This window comes from Prorops nasuta, unplaced genomic scaffold, assembly GCF_024137725.1.
Source record: "Prorops nasuta isolate Cenicafe-Biocafe unplaced genomic scaffold, Cenicafe_Pnas_1.2 PNAS00003, whole genome shotgun sequence".
NCBI lineage: Eukaryota > Metazoa > Arthropoda > Insecta > Hymenoptera > Bethylidae > Prorops > Prorops nasuta.
This window is the reverse complement of record NW_027116800.1, coordinates 3313903-3331969: the sequence shown is the minus strand read 5'-3', so window position 1 is coordinate 3331969 and position 18067 is coordinate 3313903. Positions and strand designations below refer to the sequence as shown.

The 18067-nt window shown below is 38.1% G+C and overlaps 1 protein-coding gene across 1 annotated transcript in view; it reads right to left on the bottom strand.

Moving 5' to 3' along the window:
• Window positions 1–18067, bottom strand: part of hiw (highwire) — a 149484-nt gene that overhangs the window by 29745 nt on the left and 101672 nt on the right. The gene's annotated exons all lie outside the window — the stretch shown is intronic.

The following is an 18067-nucleotide window of genomic DNA, read 5'->3' as shown; positions in this document are numbered from 1 at the left end:
AAAGTGCGACTTCCAGAAGCTTGTTACAAGTTGCGTTGTAAGAGTTGGAACGAGTGAGCTTATCTTTCGATTCGTGTTCATTCGGTTATTTTACGAAGTGGGTAGGTAGCTCGGGTAGGTTCTAATGCTTCTTTTTATATTTCGTTGAAAGCTACGTATAGCTGCTGCAAGTTGCGTATCTCCTTGCGATATCAGGTCGTTCCGTCCAAGTCTCGCGGGCTCGTTACCTTATCTCTGTAAATTTTACGATTGGAATCCTAGGGAGTCGGGCCAAGCTGACAAATGACTTCTGAGTTGGAAGGTCGTGGAGAAATTTTTACTCCATCGATTTGGCGAAGAGTGAAGAGCGAGCGGTGTCTACTCGGGGGCGTATCCTCTCCTGTCTCTTTCGTTCCGCAGTGAAAAGTCAAAAGATATTCTTAATCTGTGCGCGTACGCTGTGTATATCGCGCCGAGACCAAACTATTTCATGAAGAATGTAAATCGAGCAAATGGAGACTAGCTTGTGGGCTGCGTCGCAGCTGTTGACGTCCAAACGGCTGGCGCTTCTCGTTTACCGTCGGTAAAACCCACAGAGCTCTAGCTTTCAACAAAAACAGAAATGGTGTCCGAGGAGTGTCCCCTCAAAAATTGCTACATTTAAAAAATAGCCTGTACAAGTCACTCGCTATCTTCTCCATTCTTAACACAGGTCACTAGATAAAGCCAGTGAATCATACGATTTAGAAGATATAGGAAGAATTTTTCAAACGAAGGATTTCCAGCGTTGAAATCGAAATTTTCCAAGCAGTTCGTCAGGACAGCACTTCGACGGCAGGTCAGAAAGCGATACGGCCATTTACCAGGCAGTATCCCTATTGCACTTCGATTCGCCAGATTGTTTATGGTTAGCCATTTCTCAGATAAGAACGGCGTCATTTTTCTCAAGAGCCCATGTTCATTGGCCCGAGTCGTAAGAGTCATGGAAAGCTCTGAATGCTCAACAATTTGTTTTCCTTTCGTCCATTTTTCTCTCTCCAGCAATAACTCGTTACTATGCTCTTGCTTTGCACTAATTATAATATGTAATTTATAGGCGAGAAGAGGACTCTCGATTGGCTGAGATGGATGGTCGAATGTTCCGAGATGCAAGGAAAACATATGTTTAGGAAATGAATTACTTGATTGTGCAGAATGTAGCGTATCTGGGCGTGAATGGACCACGGGCTACCAGCAACTACATCATGCTCGATCAGCAAGCCAATCATCTCATCATTTAGATGGCCGTACTAACGACTGATTTGCCTTGCTATAAACCGCTTATACGATCCCTGACCTAATCCAAACTAGATGTCTCCTCATCGATCGAAATCGCCCCCCAAACATCTCAGGCTACCGTCACCGTGTAATCTAGCTGCTCGGATCACTTGATGAACTAAATCTGTCTTAAGAGGATTATGCTCAATATGCAAGTTAGGCAGGTGTTGATATACTTAATTAAGAATCGATTAGAGAGGCGCTCCTTCTCTTTCTATATACAATCTACTTGTAATAGCAATCGTCTTTGGAAGATCATCCAGTGATCAGTGGCACGTAAAGATTCCATCAAACTTCTGGATAAAAATCACAGAAAAAATTAGCTCCAAATTACACACTCTGAAGAATTATTTTGTTTACTTATGGGTCCTACATACATGTCGTTAGTGAAATTAAATTCGAAGTATGGTTTAGTATACGTATATGTATAATTTGAATGTAGCACGGTGGTATGGGGTAGCAGGGTCGAGCGGAACATTCCAACGATGTTTCTGGCTTGCGCTATCGGTATACCGGGTGGCGCTCCCTTAATATCCACCGCCTGCTTCTTACGATCCGATGTGTCACATGTCGCAGCGATATTGCACCGGAGCTCTAATGGACCTTTAAACCGAACATCTCTCTATATAGCTACGACATCCGCGTGTATCGCCCTCCGTGTCCGCCTTTGCTCGGTGGCTCGATAAAAAGAAAACGCATTTACAAGAAATATGCCGCGGGAAAAATTGCTCGCTATTCCCCATACGAATGTTTCGAAAAATCTTACGACAAGCTGCTCTCGAAAATTTCCCAAACTAAATCTTTCTTCCAGCTTTAATAAAAATAGCACTGTCTCAAGGAAGTATCGATTCACGGAGATAAGTCCAGCCTGGTATTTTTCTGCCGTCAAAAGTTTTCCAAGCGCCATGCAGTTCGTTCCACCGATTCGTTCGGCGCATCCGTGAAATGAAGGGACTCTTACGAGTCACGTGCTGAATCTCGAGACTTTGCATTATGAGCGAGAAAAACGAAGGAAGCAGAGACGAGAAACAGGATGCTATGGCAGACATGCAGCCATATATATATTAGTGCGTGAAAGTCTGCTCCGGTGATAATTATAAAACTAGACCAGTAAATTCGTCCTCTTCGCAGAAACACGAAAGACCAAAATAGTTGACAGATTTCACGGTGAATGATCTCCGATGATTGCTTTACGACCTCGATAAAAGGTCACGTGAATGAAACTGAATAAAATTTTGTAAAAGTAAAAAGGAAGGAGAGGGGGGCGGGGGGAGGGGGGGATGGGATTTGGTGCAGGAAAAGAAGATAATAATTTACGTTCATGTTTGAACAGTGCAAAATATTAAAGCATCGAGGGATATTTAAATAGCTGAAAGGTTTTCTTGCAAATTCAAACGAGGCTTTGGTTTCAGAAGAGTATATACACTATCGTTTATTGAAAGGCATGATGGATGTTTTCTTTCAAAGTTTGAGAAACTTTTCAGTTGCAATTTTCAGACAGCGTATCGGGAACGAAACCACGAGTTTCTTCCTCTCTTCCCCATTGAAATCTAAATATACCCCATGATATTAATAGCGTATGGTATGGCGATGGCAGAAAAGCCACCTCATACGCCCGCTATACAAGCTTAGCCCCGCTCCAATAGAGAAAAGCGCATTCTGCTAAGCCACGGATACTGCATCAGCCGCGTTAACAATGCACCGCTATAAGTCTTCAATAAGTATTGTTTTCTAACTTTGATTGGATGTCGCTTGATGATCGAACATTAATTAAAGCACAAAACAAAGCTAACTGCGCTATACCGTAAAAAGTCAATCCATATACCGTCCACCGAAATAATATACGATTATCGATATAATTCCGACTATCGTAATCACGATTCGTAATGACCGATAATTAAAGGCTATAATTAATAGATGGAACAGAGTAGGAAGACCCCCGACTATATTGCTAAACTTTACGCCATTAGCGCTTAAGGATCAAAAGAGGACGGAAGCTTCTCACGCTGGGAGTCGTGTGAAAGGAATCTCGTGAACTATTTGAAGGATTCGAAGGACCCGATGCGGGCTAGGACTCCTGTTCGCCAGGACCTTTCAACTCTGCCACGTGACACTCGGATGTTTCCTCTCCCCACCCTAACGTCTCGATCTTCAGATTTTACTCCATGCGCGTTTATATTTGCCCGAATGAAAATATAATTCGCCGCCGTTTCACACCACTCTTATTCAAATCTGTGTCAAATGGATTCTGAGGGAAAAAATAATACCCACGATCAATACACGTCAGCAACCCATATGCTTTCGATAAAGGTCCAGCCGTGGACGCTTATATTTTCGTTCTGATTAATCGTCAGCTTGTCTAGACGACTTATCAGCCACTTCGTTCGCTTCGAAAGATTTATGGTGCCATTCTATTTCCTCCAAAAACCTCCTTTCCAATACATTTCTCCACCTTAACATTTCCGATTTTTGATCAAAATCGTTATTATCTCCTTTCGACGATCATTTCACGTTTTGAAGCATTTTAATTGCCTCAACGAACGACAAAATCTTCTTTGCAGGAACAAGAGACTGATTAACGGGATATCATTCTCTCCGGATTGTTAAAATTGCGAACAATCTGAATTTAGTGGAAGCATCGTATACGGTTCGTACCTCGAATGGATTGTTATGGCGAGAGAGGAACAATTCCCCTTGATGCTGAGCTGAGGGCACCAATCAAATTGTGGGAGGAGCGATGAGATCATCAGAGCGGAAGCGAGCTTTGAATCTAGTTGAGAATTTCTCCTGCGTTCTTTCTCTTTACTCTCCTTAAGTAAAACCCGTGCTGTCTGGCTCAACCGTGAGAAATTAATCCCGATAAACATCAAGGACAATTGACATTTAAAGAATGGGATTATCAATGTTTTGTACTGTTAAACAATTTAGAAATATGATTTTCATTCCTTAATGTTCTATCAGATATATAGCGACAACCTTTTATTGTAATAAAGGAGCACTAGTTTTTATGCAGAAGAGCGCAACTTCGCAGCTTCCTTTGAAAAGTTTTTTATACCGATACAGCTGTAGATTGAGAAAGACGGCAGCTGGGAGTTCAGCTGTCATTAGGTAGATGGCAACACGGTATAGTCTGTCCGGTAAAGTAGTTTCTTCGTAAAACGAAATACAAGTATAGTGGTAAGAAGATAAACTGGAAAGTTCATCGATCACAAAATCATGTAAATCTTAATACAAATTGTTATGAAAACTTTTTTACTAAATCCAGTAGAATCTCCTACTGAGTATACCAAGTATTATTAAGTAAACATACTTGAAGCAATATATGTAGGCTAAATAGAAATTGTTATTCGTAGCTACAAGATTATAGTACGCAGATGAACATTTGTATAAAAGATTCGTTATCATAAGAGAACTATAAAAAATATAGATACTTCTTATAGCGAGATTACAAACGTCAAATAAGCGTAAATTAAATTTGTTTAATTGGATATTTATTGAATTTCTATTCTTGTCGTGAAGCGTATTTGCATAAAAGTATGATGGAATGGTTGAAGGGTATAGGAATAAATGTAACAGCTGTGTCTGTGAAATTTTTGCTACTGAAGAGAGTAAAATTTGTTCCTCAATTAGAAACATCTATTTATACATTTAACACGGATCACGTGTCTCTTTGTCTCTTGGATATTTTGGATTCAAGAGAGACCTTGCGATAAAGGGCTGCTATGAGGATCATGAGATATATTATTCAAAAGTTCCGTCCCGTTTTAGTCGGGGATCTAATGAAAGGTAAACATAATCAATCCTACTGTATTCTAAAGAGGAAATACTGTATCAGGGGGATTGCTGCTTATTAATCGTCGTAATAACTTTTAAGCATTATGCGTTAAATGGCAAGCCAATCATTGTATACTCTATGCTATTACACTGTAGTTTGCCATAAATTAGGAAAACGTATGTACTACGTGTACGCTGTGTGTATCAAGCCCTCTAAGTAAAACTTGACGAATGCGTTCTTAATACGAGTTAAAGAAATTTTGCATAGTTTTCGGCAGAGAATTTTATTAATTAGTGTTTAAAGAGTTTTGTAAAAAGTGGAGAGGGGTGCACTTGAATGAGGTCTTTTTACAGTGAATTTTTTTCGTCGAAAGTAGGGAGAAACCGAGAAGAGAATCGCTGCATTAATTATTCAGGGCTTTAGCCCCATTTCACCGGTGTTTCTAATGAAAGATAAACACAATCAATCCTACCGTGGCCGAAAGAGGGAATATTATATTGGACGGTCGTGTAATTTCGCGGCCGTAGGGCGTTGAGCCCATCATATAGACCCTGTTTTCGTTTCATTATGCCCTCTTACACAGGTTATCATAGCGCGAATTATTCAATTAGAGACTGCCATTGAGTCATATTAATTGCTCAATATCCTTTGATCGAAGTGCTCTGATTTTATTTGGCAAAATGGAAAAATTTCCAAAGCTATATATAAATGCGATACCGCAGCTGAACTTTGAATATCCGCGAAAAGTTTAAAGAGCTCTCCTTCCAATGGCATTTCATTCAGCAAATAGTTATTCGTAAAATAAGGAAGCATTTTAATTGAAAACTTGCTGCTTAACATTCCACGCGAGTAGCCGAAGGCATCCTGAAACCATCTTTGCATTTTTAATCACTTTTTTCCTTCAAGCCATCGATCTTGGCTTTATAAATTTTCAATCCAATCGCAGATTTACTTTGCAGCAAATATATCGTACCAGTAATGAGTAGGTATAATAGAACCAAAATATCGTTACCTATCCACTGTTTAAATAATGGGCTTTTGTCTATTATTTGCCGGCTAATTTATATCATACATCAAAATACTCTGGTGCAATGATTAAACGGAGCCATTTAGTATAAAATAATTAACTTGATAATATATGGGTCATAATTATTATAAATAAACACATTTTTCTTTTATATTCGCGGATACTAATTAATCTAAACAAATTCATATAATTTACAATCGTTATCACACATGGACGACATTTTAATTAACGGATAAATTAATATATATTTAAACGAACCAGTCACGAACAATATCTCGATTACTCAATAACGGTCGCATTATTTTCAGTTCTTTTCAGGGGTTAAATTCAGCTCAATCAGAGTTTCAATATTGTCAGCCTACATTTATTGACAATAAATAAGGAAAGAAAACAAGGATTGTGCAACAAAATTGTTGGCCATCGACTCATCGGAGTAGATCCAAGCATCGATGGTTCGTTTTCCTATCCAATTAAAAAGGATAGCAGCAGTACGTTTAAATGTCCTGAAACGATGAAGCGAAACAAGGAAAATTATAAAAATTGTAACCTAATTACTCGATAGTAAAAACCAAAATTTTCAAATAATCATTTTTTGCAGATTTATACATGCACATGTACCAATGATCCAAACACAGATTTTTGATCAAAATATAAATGAGAACGATTGACGAAGTTAATATAAATTGTGGAAATATGATTAATAATTTACTTGCATTTGACTAAGCTTTAAATATAAAGAAGGCGATAAAAGGGCCGCTTGAAGAATCGATTTGAACGACTGAGGCGAAGAAGAAAAATTCGAAAATCATCATTATCCAACGCGTCAGAGATAGGCTAGCCTTGTTCTGACATCGAATGATTAACGCGAGTCGATTAACGTTGTTAGCCCGGTACAACCGATTCTGACAGGGACGCGCAGCTTGCGTTACATTTTATTAAATAAGGGAGAGTCAAAGCGAGCAATTGCAAAAACTAAAATGAAAAAGTCATGATTATTAAAAGAGAGAATATCTACGAACTAATATTCACTATATTGAATTATCTTTGTGATACTTAAAGTATTGTGGTTGAAATTTTACAATTTCTTTAAATTTTATTGTTTCCGCTGTGCATTTTGCCATTCCTCATCCGACTCTTAGCAAACGTCCTTTGCTTTACCTTCAAGACGTATTTGCAGACTGTAACAGCCATATTAATTAGCACTTTAATTATTCGCACGAGCTGCTCGATGCTTTGGGCGAGGAACGCTAATTCAACAAGAAGCAACTCGCTGCAGTACGGACTAATAAATTTCAATATATCACTCGCTGAATCACGAGTCGTATATGAGCCTCGACTGTCTTCGACAATCTTCTTTCTCGAGGTCGTTGATTAATCTTCCGATTAGTAGAATACAAATAATGAAGACATTACTTACTCTTTTCTTCATATAAATAAATCGTAGCCGTATAGTTGTTTTAAAATTAAATTAATAAGGGGATAAAAATTAATCATTCTATACTGTTTTTTTAATCATTAAACCGTTGTGCTATAGAAATACTTTAATAAATCAACGCTGAAGAAGGATTAATCTAAAAAATAAAACATTTAAAATTTATTTTCGAGGTGTGGAATCAGTTATTAAAGATTATAAAACATATATTTACCATTCGGACAAAACAATTTATCTAGCTTAACGTAGTCGGTTTAATTTAAAGTTTTCTTTTAAAAAAATAAACCGCTAAATAGAGTAATCCGGATTTGTCGCAGCAATCTCTCGGTAGCGTACGAGGTAGAGACGAATTCGCAGCTTCAATTTGTGTATTCGGAAACAGCGGTTCCTCACGTTAGGTAATACGAGATAGTATATCCGTTTAAAGCTTTAACACGCGAAGCGCTTCGTTTGTTAATATCGCTTTTAACGAGTTTGCTTTTACTATACCGATTCGTAATAGCATGATCAATTAAACTTACGAAAAAATTATTATTTGAGAAAAATGCAAAATTATTTTTACTCGTAGAGTAACGTGCCCTCAGACAATTGTTAAAGTTATTTGTCAAAGAAATGAAATAACACGTGCTGGGTATGACGTATGTGGGGTGTATATGAACCATATAGGTCCAACCGTGGTTAATCGGTTGGTAAAAGTTAAATAAAACAAACACATTAATAACCTCACTGAAATTAAAAATTGTATTATTCTTGCGAATAAATATATGAAGGTAAAGTTTTGGTTGAACAATGAATCGAGGGTAGATATACCTATGCATATTGTGTAAAATAATTAACCGGACTTGCATAAATTTCCTTCGAACACAACGAAAAGAAATCGATTGGACTATTTCTCAATTCCTATATTGTTTTCAATTGTTTCAAACAATAAATAACCTGATTTGGATAGGTAATGAATAATTGGGCTTTATGGCTACTTTGAAAAATCAATAACTAATTTTAACAAACTCGTCCAATTGTTCAATTACCATACTGTCGTTTCCTAATTATTCGTGAAATAATGTATAATTAGGATACAATAACCGAAATTATATTTTGTATAGGAGACAGTTGCTATATAGTATAGAAATTAAAATTTGTCATGAAGCAATATTAATCAATGACAATTTTTAACAAAAGCATAAGAGTTTGTTTTTCTTTACACACACACACACACACACACACTAGGAATTTAATACGACGTGCGAAGAAACGTCTAATGAAGATTTCATTGATAATGCTCAATAATTGGATTTCATTTGGAGCTGACTGACTTGTCAGGGATGTGCAGTAAAGTATGTGGACGAGATACTTGACACGATTATTCTTAAAAGAGCTTCCGTGGTGCGAAACAGCCCTTAATGGATCTAAGGCGCGCCGGTAGGAAGGCGATAAGCTGCATCCTCGCAATTTCTTCTTTCGGCGAGGCCAACGCAAGAATCTCTTCAAGCATTTTCGCTTTATCATTGAAATATGAAACGCCTTTTGAATGACATCTCTGCAACCTCTCTTTATCCCCTTCCTTCCTACAACTGTATACATATACAGACATCGATCGTCATTATTTCCGCTCAGTTAATTACCAGGCATTTCCACGGAAAAAAGAGTCCCTCGTGTTTTCTCTCGAAATTTTTATTCAATTACCTGATTGAAGTGCAGCAAATTCGTTTGTACACGTGGACTTTCATTAATTTATACGTTCGATTAACTGAAAAAAAGGCAATAGCTTTTATCAATTTTACTCAAATAAATAATAATTTTATTATTGTAGCATTGATTAAGAATTCCGATGATGATATGTGTATCTAATAATAAGTACAATGAATAAAACGGCTACGTGTGGGTCTATAATTTTAATGCGACACAAGAATTCATTCTACCACAATGTGGTAAAATTAATTATTGCTACAGCAATCGCACACGTAATGTTTTAAACTTTTCAACTCTCACAATTATTAGAAATTATTATTTTTACTGTGCAATATTTAAAAACGGGTACTTTTCGTAACAATCTTATCGCATACGAGTACCACCACCGAGTTTTCGCTAATGGTCTAAAAGTTTCATTCAACAATAAGTAGATCAGATACTATTCAGCAACGAACCATCTTTATACCTTAACAAGTCTGTTTATCTGAAAAATGAAGTAACGTTAGGTTCAACCAGAAAAAAAACTTACATTTCATATTTTTAAAATCGCTTCCTGTCTTTGCTCTTATTAACATTCTAATTGTCCATACTACAAATTTCTCTTGTCTCGCTTTTGTTAGTTCGATTAATTGTTTAAATTGCTGTAAAAAAGCAGACGCCTTTCGTTCATTGATTGTCATTAAAATTATTGATGAAAAGATTGAAAATGTCTTTCGGCTTTAGTAGCTTACCGTGCTTTGACCGTAGCAGCGATAAACGCTCCGAATATCCAACAACTTCCGCAATGAAACCTATTCAGCCCGTGGGGCTTGAATAAATTGAATTTTTATGAAGCGCGTAATACAGTTGAAAGTTTTCGATCATCATTCCTAAAAGTTAACTTAAAAAATGTAAATAGTAATGCATTTAAGCTTATGGGTCGAAGGAGATGATAAACACTGGCTTTTATGTACCTTAACATAGCGTGCATCTCGTATATCAATTTTATAAATATACAAGATTGTATTGTACCTAATCCCGTTATACTAATTAGAAAAATAATGTAAGCAAGAAAATGAATGGAACGAGTAAATGAGATCACGAGCATAGAAAATTGTCCGAATGAAACGGTGGTGAAAGAAATACACACAAGTACAGGAGCACTTAAGCTACGAGTGACTCCGTTAAGATCCGGAGGACGCATGTTAAGCATGTATCGAAAAGCCTATGAAAACGAGAGAACGGGTGAATCGGCAAGGTAAGTTTTGCGACCGCAAATCAGGGCCAGGATATTCACGGAGTATGCTCGGAGTGTCTGGAGTTTGGTTAATGGCTGCCTCTCTCTCTCTCTCTCTCTCTCTCTCTCTCTCTCGCCAGCTGATGGCGAGACAATTCGGCGCTCGCGCAGCTTTCGCAAACTCCGCGAGCCGCAAAAGGCAAAAGTTACGTTGCGGCACACACCAGAAGGTAATGATGAAGTTTTGGCCTGTACGGAAACCTCTTCGAGAGCCATTTTAGCCCGCATTGGCGTACTACTAACTTGTAGATCCCTCTAATGTACAAATCGTCCTACTTAATTCAACAATATATACACAGTATATATGTACGTATATATAACTACAGCGAAGCTTCGGTTGAATTTGAGCCACCCACTATTTTCAAAACGGTTCAAACTTTCAATGGAATATTCATGCTCTTTCGTCATTGAGATTTCATCGATTATTCCGCATATACGCCAACGCATATTCTCCATCGGGATTTAATCAACTTTAATACATTTGGACCGCTCTTGCATTTTTTATATAGCTTTTTGCCACTCACGTTTTACCCTGCAAATTAATGTAACAGCGTTCATAAAAGCTGTGTCATTTAGCGAAAATAATGGATCGTTGGATTTGACAAGGAGAATCTCTATTGTTTAAACTAGCTGACAGCAGGATGCAAAACATTTTTATATTAAAGCTGGATGTGGTGGTATTGGCTGTTGGTGACGTCAGTGAGTGACACGCGAGATAAAAATCGGGCAAGACCAAAGGGCAAAAAAGGTAGGAAAGTACATGTAGTATGAGAATGGTAAGTTTGCTCGAACAAATCTTGTAAATCTTGACGCGTGCCGAGAACTACTTTTGTCAAGTCCACCAAGAGTTTCATTATAACCAAGCTAGCAAGTTGCTTGAGCCAGGGAGCTCTCGACCATTGGATCGTGATCCTCTTTGCGAATTTCCTGCACGATTGCATCTTCGAATTTAGTTTTAAGCGTCATTCTGCTCGCGTGATAAAACTTATATATATATATATATAAACCTTTTCACTGAATTGACGACGATGATGCCAACCAACTGGAAGTACCATATATCCAGAGTACTCGCTCCATATGACAGAAACACGATAAAAACAGAGCACTACAAGTGTCCCATCTGTACTCGCTACACCAACAACAATTTATTAACGCAATCTTTTACGGCTAATATAATTTAAGTAATGGTACTCTGCATAGTGGTGGCTACGCGAATATAATTTATTCAACTGCGGCTATATTTCAAGCCGGTACCTACTACTTGTCGGTACAATGAAATCTGCATAAAACGCCATTAATTAACGCAATTAGCATTCGCGAGAAGTCTGAAATTCTTCTTGATCCGACTGAAAGAATAAAAGATTTTAAAAATTCGTGCACTGATTCGCGATGTATTTCCCGTATTTGTACAAGACTAACGAATCCACAAAACGGGAGAGAGAAAATATAGGGTATACACAGGATTACAAGGAATCGGAAAAAGGGATGAGAGCGTAGGTAAACACGCGTTCCGCATTCTATACTCGGTCGCAGCTCACCGTGGCCGCATTTGCGCTTGGATCCATAGCAGATGAGGCTATTGTAAGTCACGGTTCAAGCTTTACGTCCCGAATTTCAAATTCAACTTCTGCCTTCACTTTCAGCCTGCTTGTCTTCTGCAAGGGACACCCTTGAGACTTTCCTCAGTCATTCCCCTCTTTCTTACTGATGTATTTGTAGTGGTACGCTTTGATATACTTGCTATAACGATTGACGCGCACTCATATTGCTCTCAAACCGAGTTATCTCCATCTACCAAAGTATATATAGAGGTATATATATATATATATATATATATATATAAGTGATTTTGGATAATTAGAAAATTGCAGCTTAAACTGTCGAGGAAAGTTTAATCCGTTGATAGAACATTTAGGGTGGATCTGGAAGAGAATCTGGTATGTGAGTGACGAAAGTTTAGTGGCACGTACGAATTTCAGTGAATCGATAGTATGCTCGGTATTTGCTGGATTGACCCAAAATGTAGCAAAGTCGTCTTCGTAGGATATTAAAACGCCCAATTCCTACGAGTTGTTATTTAAAATTTAGTTTCTCGATAAAAAGAGAGAGAAATATTGGTGAAAACAATGTTAATTATTAAAAAGTTTTCGTATTCGCGTAACGTCGTCAAACTGTGCGTTCATAAGCTACACAAAATAAGCCGCGGTGTATTGAATAGTTAAACAATATAGATATAATTAAGAGAAATTCGATATGTAATTTTTCCAAGCGCGCATCGCTCGAACTTTCGACGGGTAAAACAATAAACTAGCGTATAAAATATAGCGATCTGATTACTGTACAAGCACTTAGTGGGACTGTGCGTAAAACGACGTTTGAAAAGCAGGCGTGTTGTGTCAGTAAAATCACGTGGGATAGCAGCCTGGCATTACAGGGAGAATTATTTCCCATGTGAAATATCCGCGTGATCGCGAGCTGAAGATTTCCAACGAAGATTTCAGAGGCTCCGCCCAGATTCGTGCTCCGTTACCTAGGAGGGCTGTTCTTTCCGCAGATTGATCACAAACCTCGTCAACGAAGAAGAAAAATGAAAGAGAGAAGCCTCTATTTCTTCTGAGAAGCTTCAAACGATATTCTCAGACTTCCGCTAATGATGCCTCTATATTATTCTACGTTTTCGCCGAATAAGTCTCGTTAGAGGCACAAATATTTATTCAGCTTTCAAACGATCAAGCTAATGTTTAAACCTCGCGAATCAGCGTAGCCTTAATTATTTATCGAATGATAAATTAATTATGCTTCTACAGTTATATATATATATATATATATGTATGTATGCTTCGGAGTCAATTTATAAAATCGCTCATGTTATCGAAAAACATCCATCTTTATTTTACTGCTCCCTTTAAATTCACTTTATTACGGATGCTGAGTAAAATCTATTGTAGAGACTAAAAATAATAGATGAAAAATTTAACGATTTATCGAAGAACAGATACTTTATGTAATACGTATCGCTGGATTTGCTACCTATTATCACGCGCAAAGCTTTAAATCTATAATATTGGCATTTCCACGTTTCCATCGTGACGACTCTAATTAACAGATGTGACAGATATCATGTATAGTTGCTGATCTTATTAGCAGATCAGAATATTATATATCATCTACGCATTTTTAAACATTTTTATCAACTATCGAGTGTATGGCCGTGGCGATACAATGTTGTTCATTCTTTTAGAAAATTATGTAATTTTTATACTACATTGTTTGTATCTATCTGTGTATTAGTTAGGTACAGTATACGAGAAGAAATATTTATATATATTAATATTATTACTTTGATTTTCTTCCTTACCTCCATTTTCTGCTCAAGTACGAGCAAGTCTCTTAAAATCTATATCAAAAGTTTTATGTTTTACCTTGACTACGAACTAGCCTGTGATAAGGTAGCAGAGAAAGTTTGTCCTGAAATATAGTGAATTTGCAAATGCTCGTTTTGATATCAATGTAGGAGCCTCCGGCATCTCCACACACACATATATATATATATATATATACATGTGGCATTCTGTCTACGTTATAAAATTCCCTGATGCGATATCCTCCCACTTTATCAGTTAACTTAACTAACCCAACATCGTTATCCTTTGATTCCATTACCGGGAAACCGGTCTCACGTACCTGTGTCTTCTGACTTCTCTTCAATACCAGTCAATGCTCTTATCTGATAGCCTGTGGCAATGCATCTTACTTTCGACAAATGATCTTCGTTATTTACATTGCTATGCAAGATGGAAGCTATGACAGCACTTTAGTAAATTATACTTGATACTCTTTCCATCCTACCTAATTTTATATTTATTCATGCAAACTATTATAATAGACGTTATTTGTTCAGCCGGTATCAATCTTGAAAACCTAAACGTTGAACGGTTAAATATTGAGCAGTTTGTGTAACTTCCACTTAATTGCAAATAATATTATTTCTTGCTCATTTTCGCTGGCTACTATCATAATATTTCTCAAGTTTACAAACTGCAGCTTCTTTTTTTCTTCGCAAATCCTTTTAAACCTTCTTAGCCGACAAAAGCTTCGATCAAAGAAAATTTAATATTGCAAATTACTTCAGGATTATCAACTAACTTTAAAGTTACAAAGTTTTCTATTACAAGAAAATCGCAGTTTTCAGTTTAGCTTTCAGTATCGTGGTTTATTAATCGGAAGCTCCATAACAGTCCTAATAGTGCTGCTCGGTATGTGTGTGTGTGTTTATAGTAGGCTAGCTGGCTGCAGAAAATCAAATCTGGACAAAATGAATTGACGCCAATCGTAACTATTATTAACCTGAGACCTTTTAGCGAAACGTCGTTCGGATGAGATTACTGCGGAGAGACTCGGCTAAAGGAGATTGTTGCAAGGTCCGGAACGTGACCCTGCCAACGATTTTACTCCTCGAGTCGCAAATGTTGGAAAAAAAAGCCACGTAGAGTAAAAATTGCATGGAAAGAAAGTCCTCTAGTTACACGGATACAGTGGAGAAACTTTAATGAATTCCGATGGGAGGAATAAATGGGTAAGAGACGGGATAAAAATGATAATTACGATATAAAGAGGTCTACGGGATATAAGAATATCCAGTGAGAATGGAAAGGATCGTGGAAAAAATAAAAGAAAAATATAAAAGTTCAAACGAAGGCTTCTAAAGAACTAAAGAATTTATCATTAAATAAGCATCAAGTGCGCGCACACCTTCTCAAAAATCACTAGAAACTTTCACTCGCACGTTTCGTGCTTTTCGCTCGTGCAATAAATTTTACTCTACTTATTGCTTGGCTAAAAGTGCTGCTCGTGTGTTTTAACCCCAAATATATGCACCACTTGCCGACAGGGTTCAAAATTAGAAATAATTACATTGGCCAATATCTGACTCGGCAGATCTAGCCCTAAGAATAACCGACGAGGAATTTCGGTAGAATTTAAATTTCTTCATAATTCATGGACTCGAAGTGTAATTCACTCAGCAGAATGAATAGTCCGCGAATACTAAAGAAAAATTATATTCTCGCTGAATTATGACTTCCTAAGTTTGGCCCTAGGGATTAGTAGGCCGCTTCAGCGATACGTTATATTATACATACAAATGTTCTTGCTTCATTCAGATTGCAAGCAGAATTAGTTAGCAAGTTAAAAATAAAGAAAGAAGAAAAAAGCGAAAGAAAGACTCGCGCGTGCACGATTCCGTCCTGTGGAGATTCAATCTGGCCTGTCTCTCTGCTTTAATTTCAGTCTAGTAGGGTGTGTGCAAGAGGCTACCCTTTAAGGCAATTATCAAAGATCATCCCTCGTTTCAGTAGTATCGCTGAGTACCTGCTGAGTACTAGGATAAACAAGGCGCTGCACTCGAAAGTTAATCTAATCCCTCGTAATAAGGCGGTAAACGAAGAGTCGTGGAAAGTGCAGGAAGAGTGTTGCTAGGCCGAAACGAGAGAAGAAAAAAGCTTCGGTGGAGAGGCAAAAGAATGCAAGCCGGAAGAAATATGAGAAAAAATGGAGGAAGGCAGAAAGTACACGAAGAGCAAATTATTTCGTGCTTCGGAAGCAAGGAGATAAGTAATTATAGAAACGCAAATGTCCGATCTGATTAAAGGTGTATAGGACACAGAAGAGAGAGAGAGAGAGAGAGAGAGAGAGAGAGAGAGAGAGAGAGAGAGAGAGAGGACTTATTAACAAAGAAAATCGGATAAAAGTGGAAGTAGAGTAGCTCGTTGGGATCCATTCGTTAGGAATAGTCTTTATATACGGAGGTGAGGGAACGAGCGAGGCTATAGGTTGCCGGGATAGTGATATTACGTGGAGCAAAGTGGACGATAAGGCTAAAGGGAGGAGTGATAAAAAGCAAAAGGGGTCGAAAGAAAACAAATGAGAAGGAGGGGGGAAAAGAGGAGAGTGGAGAATCGGGACGAAGAACGATTAAGATGCATCGGTTTATAATGATGCGCCGCCACAAGAGAGCCCAGCGGGACTCACTCCCGAGGGGCTTTGAGGCTCTCTTACGAAACTTAATTACCGTTTAATGAAACTCCCGGGTGAAATGAAATCCTTATCAGATCGGTCGGCGCGTCCCCAGGGGCGTCGGGGCGTCAGCGTCGTACCGAACACTCGCGACGAAATAGAATCCTCGCAGCGGAACCCACCAGTCATGCAATTTGCATTTTACCCAATACGAAACCGCTGTACTCAGGAATTTCCTGAATTTAATTCAACGCAGCGAATTCTTTGTCTAGAAATGATCACCTTCTCCTCCGTTATTTCCTCTCATTATTATTTCTGATAGTGCCGCTATGATTCAGGGGAGAGAATTAACCTGCGAGCTTCGAACACCGCAGAGTCTTGCTTTCTCGAAGATTTATAAAGTATATGGTGCAATGCCACAAAATTATTGGTACGACTGGGGCTCAACGGAGAGCACGTGTGTGTATGGGTATGTGTGTGTGTGTGTGTGTGTGTGCGTGCGTTGGGTACAATACGTTCCAAGTGTCTGATGCATTAGGCAAAACTAATTTATTAGTAGACGCGCATATATAACTGCAGCACGTTGGTATTTGCTTGGTTGGGTGCGAGTTGCGGTACAGTCTGCGAGCAAAGCCGCTCGGTGTACGTAAGCAGAGACAATGTCAGATTTGTTTAATGTCAAATTAGCAAAACTATTGGTGTGTTCATCCTCATATGCGCACCGCGTACATCGGCAGAATTCCTAATCTGATCCATGCATAGAAATCGAAAGTGACTTCCATTACCAGCGAGAGCCTCGTAATATTTTGCTTCTATTCGCCACGTGAGTATCTTGCCACTACCGCTTCTTCGTGTGACATTCTTATTTCTCTTACTCACCCAGAAAAGTAACCGCTGTGACGCGAGCGTTGCTTTCTTAGAAAACTACCCTTGCACTTTTCATAAAAATTTTCCATTGCGTCAAATGATTAATGTTATTGTAGAATATATTTTCTCCCTTAACCATTGCTACGCTATCCCCGGCACACTATTAGTTAATAAACATTTGATGTAAGCAACTGTGAACATAATAGCATCCTACATTCATGCTTATGTACTAGTAAATTATTAATCCCTCGCAATAATTAATTACGCTCTCGCAAAGCATATATGCTACATCCTTGGTTTGTGACGGTGCTTGTTCTCAAAATAAGAAGGTAATTAAAATTGATAAATGGTATACTGCCGTTCCTGTAAAAATATCTAAATTTACAGCTGAATATTGTAGAATAGGCAAATACATACACAGCTCCAACCGGCATTTTTAACGAGATACGTTGCAGCTACGTTTTATTAAAGCTTTTAGAAATCCTCTTTCTTGGCAACAAAAGATTTTTCGGCAAAGAAGAGAGAAGGCTGTTTGGTAAAAACTTTCTTTGTTCTTATCTGAAAAAGAGGAGGTGTGCGTCTGGGGAGGCTGATATTTCCACTGCTTACTCGGGGGAGGACCTACCAGAATGTACGTAACACTTTATTCTACGGCGAAATACATTCGTAGGCCGTATGTGTTCTCACGAA